Source organism: Lathyrus oleraceus, chromosome 4, assembly GCF_024323335.1.
Source record: "Lathyrus oleraceus cultivar Zhongwan6 chromosome 4, CAAS_Psat_ZW6_1.0, whole genome shotgun sequence".
NCBI classification, from domain to species: domain Eukaryota; kingdom Viridiplantae; phylum Streptophyta; class Magnoliopsida; order Fabales; family Fabaceae; genus Lathyrus; species Lathyrus oleraceus.
In genome coordinates, this window is record NC_066582.1 from 234,775,442 (window position 1) to 234,783,662 (window position 8,221).

Consider the following 8,221-nt stretch of genomic DNA (forward strand, 5'->3'; position numbering starts at 1 on the left):
TAAGGAGTGATCATGAAAGTTGAATGGTGACAACGCCTCTACTCAATCCACACGAACAAATTCCTTCAATCTCAGTGCTAGCTGCTACGAATTAAGGCTTTGAGAGAGAGAGAGAGAGAGAAACGAAATTTCATCTAATACCATGCTTCTACATAATGGTTCTACTTATAGAACCACTTGTGTGGGATGCAAGCTAAAAAATCCACTTAAGTGTATGTGGCCCATATCTTATGATATACCAAAATCACTTAAGCGTGTGGTACGTTACCATATTTCGTATTCTACTTAAGTGTACCATACCTTACGATGTTCTACAATTCACTTAAGTGCATCGTACCTTACGGTGTTCGTTATTTACTCTATCTCTCATCAATCCGTCCTTTTGTGTGTGACCATGTAGGTTTTCGCGACATTGGCAATTATATTAAATCACGTATTTAAGATAATAAATAGTGAGAGGTATCTAGAAACACATCACTGTTGCCCAAGACACGAAAATGTCATGTGATCTGACAAATCCTTTTGTGATAATACTTATGTATACAATTGCCCTTTTACCCTTATGTCTATATTGAACACAAGGCATAAACTGTGTCATCCTTGTCCAGTTCAATATTGGGCCCTTAGACATTTATCCTGTTACGCGGGATGGGAAAATTCCATCTAGGTCACTCATGTCCCTTAACATGCTTCGTGTAGTACCCATCAACTATCTTTATGGTCATCCAGTTCCGGACAATGTTTGATCAACAATAAAGCACCCGACTCTACATCTAGGGTCCATAGTGGTTTCAGGTCGAAGGGTGGTATACACCACTATCACCATGAGAATAACTTATGACACTTTGCATAACATTCTATATAGTATTCTCATAGCGGGTCAATCCAGTATGAATATTACTCCTAATATTCATACCTATGTTTAAGAACTCCTTATCCATGATCCATGAGATGTGATCATCAGTCTATATACATAATACTCTTAATGTTTTAATGTTATCTTACTTCACAATAAAGCTCAACTACAGATACTTTAAGAATAGTGTCCTTATGTTTAATGGGATCTCATGATTAAGTCACACTTGATACATTAAACAGACTAGCTATTCTAGGGACTTTATTAAACAAACATAATAAATAAAAAAGCCTTTTATTATTAATAAATAATTCGATACAAGTACCAAAAGTATTGGCCTCTAGGGCTTACACCAACAATTTCAATTTCAGAAGCAAACAAACTTTGACAAACCATCATTAAAATCATAGAAACTATTGAATTGTCTTTAAACCACAACCTATCCTTATGGAGATGATAAAAATACGCTCAATGTTATGCTGGTAAGGAAATGGTGCCATTATCGTGGACTAGCGTTAGTTTTTAAAGACATTGCGATAGTTTTATTATTTTAAGTATTTTATTCATATCAATTTATATTTGTGTATATTTTTGTTTATAATTACAAACCTACTAGTAGTGTTGGCTAGCTCTGTTAATATTTTTATGTGAGGTAAGGTTCCTAAGAACAACTCTTGATCGATCATGAAATTGAACGAACCGCACGCAGAAACAATAGTAAGACAAGAAAGGTAGAATTACTAGCCAAAAGACCAGATCTAGATGAGTCTTCTATTTAAAAAACAGAAACCATGACTAGCACTGTAATTATAATATCAACATCAACAACGAGGAAAATTCCAACAACAGAAACAAAAGTGGTGGTTGCATGCCATGTCACAACAGTCCAAGACGACTAGCTCATACAAAACACCTGTAAGACCGAGATGAAAACAATTTTGTTACAAATGTTTTACGATAATCCTTCTGTGTGATGATAAATTATTGCAATCACGATTCAACCTAATGCGATCGCGATGAAACGAAATCCTGACACGCTTTTTGCAGTTTTAAATAGAAAAAGAGTCTACATTTTGGGGTTCTTAATTTTTAGGTGAAATTGGCAGTAAGGTAATTTTTAGGGAGATTTTGGAATGCTTTGGAGTCATTCGAGAGAGATTTCTTCATTGATTTTCCATGTTCTTCTCATATCAACTCATGGTAGTTCATTGTTACACTATTTATAACTAGATTACCTTGATTGGTCGTAGGAGATAAAACTAATTTTACTCTGTTGGATCATATTCAATTGCTTTTATTCTTAATGCTCTCTATGTGTTGACAAGCGAATAAAGTAAAATTAGATGAGTAAGGATTATTAACCGTAAGTCTATCAATTTGAATTAGAGAAAATTATTCAACTTAGTAATTAATTAGGGATAGTTAATTATAAGTTGTGACTAGAGAATTAATGCATTTAGATCGTCTAGTTTAACTTCGATATCTCCTAAGGATTTAGGGAGTTGTAGTGTAAAATAGTGAAATGTACGTCAAGGAATTAAGTACACTGGGTTTGTTAATTCAACATAATATTATAGATTAAGTTTTATTCAAGTAATGCACATTCATAAATATGGGATAATTAGGAGATTCTAATAATTTCCTTTTCATTATCGTATCTCTTATAAGTTTTATTCGCCCAATTAATTTTCCACAGCCCAAATTGGTAAGCCCCTCATATTTCTTTAGATTTCACAATTATAACCTTGTTTAAATTCACAATTGTTATGGAGACGAATTATTTTTACTTCGACCATATTAGTACACTTACTAAGAAAGTCATCAAGTTTTTGACACCGTTCCCAGGGATTGTTAGGAATTTCAACAAGGCAGTTTTTGTGACATTTTTAATTTAAAAATTTTCTAGTCCTTTTGTTTATTTTTAATTTTATTTTACACTCTTATTTGGTTTTGTTTTGTGCAATACTATTGAGGTATTTTTTGTCTGTTTATGCAAGGTTCAAATCCGATACTGATACCGTTTGATTCAGAAGTCGAAAGAACAACAGAGCAATTCAAAAGAGGAAAAGAGAAACACTGAAAGCTAAAGAATAACTTGAAGAAGAGATGGATAATCTACCCCGACAAATGATGGGTGTAGCGGTAAATTCATGACCATCAAACTATGGATAAGCTTAACGTCAATAAAACTAGAGTCGCCACCGCACTTTTATTGTTTCCAAAGGAAAAGGGAAAAGTACGAATAAAACCCAAAGATAAGAAGTTTTCAAATCAAAACTAATAAAATGCCATAGATTACAGGTAGGGGGGTTGGTTACACAGAGGGAAGGTATTAGCATCCAAAGTGTCCTAGGTACTCCTAGGGAACCTTTTTTTATGTGTGTATGTGTTTTTGGTATAAAAGATGTTTGAGAGAAAATAGAGTGTGGGGGATGAGAAAAGAATTCATTAATTATACTTTTGTGTTTGACAAGACCTTAGGACTTGTGCCTACGTACCAACATAAAAATGAGGGATCAAAACCTCATAGTTCGTGGTAACAAATTCAAAATGAGTGAATTGCTTCTAATCAAAAGTTAAGTGAAAAAGGGGCACAAAGGCCCCAAAAGTTTGAATGAGTGTTAGTTCTTTTTGTCTTTTGAAATTTTAAGTCAATATGATTAAATTTATTTACAAGTTTAATTTAAGAAAAAGGTTTGGAAATCCATTGGCATAAGGCCAAAGTTTCTAATTTGAAACATGTCTAAGTTCGAGATCACAAGCAAAGAAAGTTTTTAAAAAGGGGGAGAGATTTTGAAATTTAAGAAGTGGGAGAAGATGAAGAGGCTATCCTAAGCACAAATTTAAAATTTAAGAGTTGAAAAGATCTTATAAATGGGGATGCATTCCAACATACAAGAATGTCATATAGAAAACCAATTTTCCCTTTGGACTCTAAATCAAGCAATTAGCAATAACAAACATCATGAAGATCAAGGCATCAAATAAAGATAGCTATATCCAAGCAAGCAATTCCATAGCTAGCAGTCTTCTTTGTCTTCTCATATATCAGATGAAATACTCCTTGATTAACTCAGAATAATGCCTCAGACATAAGATCAAAATAACAGTTGCAACAAGACAATGTAGCAGATAAGTTCAAATAGATCCCAATACATACATCAGATGAAGGCTCAAATCACAATAACTTGGTCTCAAAATATTGGCATTGGCCAAGTCCTTTTGCATATGGAATGTTGCTTAATCCTAAGTCCAAAAGTTCAGATCAAGCTCAACAGTCCACCAAACATTTTTTAGGGTTTTTGTAGTTTATTAGGTATTTTAAGGTTCTAAGACCACAAGCACAAACAAAATACACAAACAAATATATACAATCACAATATATGGCTCAAATGAGCAAAGTGAGAATGGCATAAACATAAACAAGTTAAATGATATGTAAATGACAATGAATGGTAAATGACTTAAAATTAAATTGCATAAAGTAAATGACTTGAAAGTAAAACAATATTAATAAGAGTTAGTCAAATGTTAGTCAAAGTTAATTATGTTAGTGGTGTTTTGCTTTTTAATTGATTAAGTCATTCTTTGGAGAACACTCAACCCTTCATTCACAAGTGTGGATCCTTAAACCAAGACATCTTCCATGAAAAGGGATCCAACTTGGATAATTCATAAGTATGCCATTAGCTCCTATGGAAGGAAAAAAAGGTCAAGTCTCTAAACAATGTCATGAAGAAGGGGAGACTTACAATCCCACTTACTAGAATGTTATGCCTTAAGGGTCAAATTTAGCTATATGTAAGCAATCGTAATTGGACTTATGTAGAAGTCACAACTATCTGAGGTCAGACAATACAAATTTAGGTGTTAATGCATGTTAGAGATATGGTATAACGAACCAAACTCCTAAAACATACCACACACTAAAAGAAAAGATCAAAAGGGATGAACCTACCTCATCCATACTTGTATTGGTGCATCTGACATAAAGTCATTGATGAACCAATTAGCCTTAGGATATTGAGACTTCATTGGTTAATGAAAGGAATGGGAAAGAATATGGATGGAGATGAAAGGGAAAGGGAATGAGAGAAACACAAATTGGTCATGGGAGGAATTTTATCAAATTAAAATCATCCATTTATTTTGGAAGATGAAATGTACCTTTCATCAATCCCCTAAATCAATTAATTTTAATCCAACAAAAGTCAAATCAACCTTTACCAAGGCCCAAACAAATAGTCAAACATCACAAGACCATAAAAATGGCTCAACATAATTTTTACACAATTAATCAATTAAAAATGCATTAAAATTCAATTTAATTTGGCCAAAACCTAAAACCTCTTCAAAACACCAAATAAATGGGCAAGAGATTTATCCTAGGTCAAACAAGGTCAAAGGACCTTAGGAAAAAAAATTCATGATATTTGAAAAGTCATAAGTATTTTTAAACAATTAAAAATATGTAGAAAACATTTAATTCATGAAAAATATCAAAATTAATCCAAAAAATAATTTTAATTCAGAAAATGAAAGAGAAAAATATTTAAATTTTTTGGTGAAAGTCCCATATTTTTTGGATTAATAATGAAATTAATATGAACTAAACAAAATGAAGGGATTAAATGAAAAATTAGAAAATAAAAAGAAATTCAAAAAAACAAGGGCCATCAGATCTCCCTCATTAATTGAGGTGGCAGATTTGATGGCCACGCGCTAAGGTGCACCAAACACATGAGTCAAGCGCGTTGCAACATGAGTCAAACCAAACAAAGGCCCAAATTAAAACGTGGAATCAAGATCAGATGGTTGGGAAGCTGCGAACATACCACTGGAGCCCTAGCTACGGTCATCTTCTCCGTTGAGGACCACCAGACTGGTCCAACCAAAACTTCATGAAAAATGAAAAATGAGTACACTAATTTGAAGAAAAAAATGCTCAAGAGCACGAATCTGACCTCAATTTCTTCCAATTCCAAGTATATTAAAAGATACATGGATTTGAAATTTGAGGTTCATGATCTGAGTTGCTTCGATTTCACCTCAAAGAAACTCAATCTTGTTGCCTACATTGATAGGACTTCAGCCAACCAAAAATCACAAAGAATAGTGAAGAATTGAGAGAGAATCAAAGAGATAAAGTTTCTGAAATTTAACCTTCGAGTTGCTTTAAATTTGCTTGATTCCTCTTCCTCTTTCTTGCAATGATCCATTGAGATGAAAAGGGCAATGAATTCTTGGAGTTTGAATTTCAAAATAGAAGGTGAAATTCAAACTCGACTTCAAAGAAATCTTCAAGTAACTCTATGGAGTGAAGGGTTGGAATCATCTTGGTAAAGCTTGGACAAGGTCCTCCTCCAGTTCTGAGCTCATAACACTTGTATTTATAGCCAATTCAAATGCTTTCCACACACTTTCATTTGAAATCCAAAAATAGCAATTGCATCATGAGCTTGCATGGGCGTGTACAAAGCCCAAAGAAGGATTGGAAAAGGTCCAAAATAATGCACACGTGATGCTAAAAGCAATGCATTAATCCATGCAATGTTGAAATGAAATTGAACATGAGAAACTTCCAAATGGTACCATGCATTACACCCACATGCAAGTCCTTCATTCTTTCGCCAAATGAGGTGATCTTGAACTTTTTGGAAAGGTGACATCAAGGGAACAACTTTCATGTTTAAGACTTTTTCATTTGAAGCTTGGATCATCATGAATTTTGAGGTGGGAGTGTAGCGGGGTATTCGTTACCATTAGAGATATTGACTAAATCCAAGGTAAATCATACAAGTCGAGTCGCCACCGCACTTCTATTTATCCAAAGGAATGGTTAGAAAGCGAACAAAAACCTAAAAGTTTTAATAAAAACTAGTAAAAGAGAAACAGAGATCTGGGTAAGGGGGTTGATTATGTAATGGGAAGGTGTTAGGCACCCAAAACATCCTAGGTACTCCTAGGGAGCCCTTTTCATACTTGTTGTAAGGTTGTTGTTTTGTGAAAATTTATTTGTGCAAACATGATTGAAGAGATGAGAGGAGGATGTACACGTTTTTTTTACATTTTGTGTTTGGATGGATAAACCCATTGCCTACGTACCATCTTAAAAAAGATTAGGATAAAAACCTCGTAGTTCGGGGTAAAAATCTCAAAAATGAGTTGGTGAATTGATTGGTCCAAAAGCCTTAAGGTCTTTTGTTATCAAAGGGAGAAAACTCAACCAAACCACAAATCCACCATGTGAGGATAGCTTCAACATGCTAGTGAGGGGTTAACCCTATAATAAACATGGAAGACTCATCGTCCATCACTAAGGATATAGGTGAGTATGACATCTACCACAAGGATAACTCAAACCTAATAGCTAAAGGTTATGAAGAATTTGATTAAGGAAGTGGTCATTGGAACCACAAAAAGACATTTGAATGGGTTATATTTACTAATTAGAAGTGTATACAAAAATGGTCAAAGTTGACTTAAAGATTCAATTCAAAATAAGTGTTATGAAAAGAAAGTTTGAAAATCAAAAGCATAAGGCTTAGGTTTATAATGTTTGAAAACAATAGTTAAATGTTTGCACAAAAAGTTTTGGCTTGGGTTAGAGTGGAGAGAAGAAGAAGAATGGCTAAGGTCCTAAGTAAAGCAAAAAGATGAAGGAATGAAGAATCAAAACCATAATGGAGTTCCTCTCTTGAGATCATATTGATGATCCAAGTAGCTCCCATCCTTTGGAATAAGCAATCACACAAAGCATAAGCAATCATCAAACAAGCCTCTTAAGAGATCCTCAATGTATCTTGTATCTTTCACTTTGGATGAACATGGCAATGGTTTCTCCAATTTGAGCTCTCATAGAATTCCCTAGCACAAAAGCACACACATCAAAAGTTCCATGAAGTAAATCAAGAATGGACAAGAGTGAGTTTAGAGATTTGGTCCTTCTAATCCATCTTCATCATTAAGGTCCATTTACTCCAATTTTTGCATAGGAAAAGTCCTAGAATCTAAGTTCATTTCTCCATTCTTTGCATAGGGTATGTCCTAGAATCTAAGTCCACTTCTTTGCATTTAATTCTCAATAATCAAAACAAAACACAAGCATAATAATATATACACAATTATGTGCTCAAGTGAGCAAAAGGCAAATGGCATTAACATAAACATGTGCTCAAGTGAGCAAAAAGAAAAGCAAATGGATAATATGTGCAAGAATAGTAAATTGCATAAAAGTAAAGAGCAAAAGGTAAATGTTAATTGTTAATGGTTAGTGTTAGTAGTTAGTGTGCCATAAGGCAAATTTAGCGCTATGTTAAGCAATCATAATTGGACTTATGTAGAAGTCACAACTATCTGAGGCCA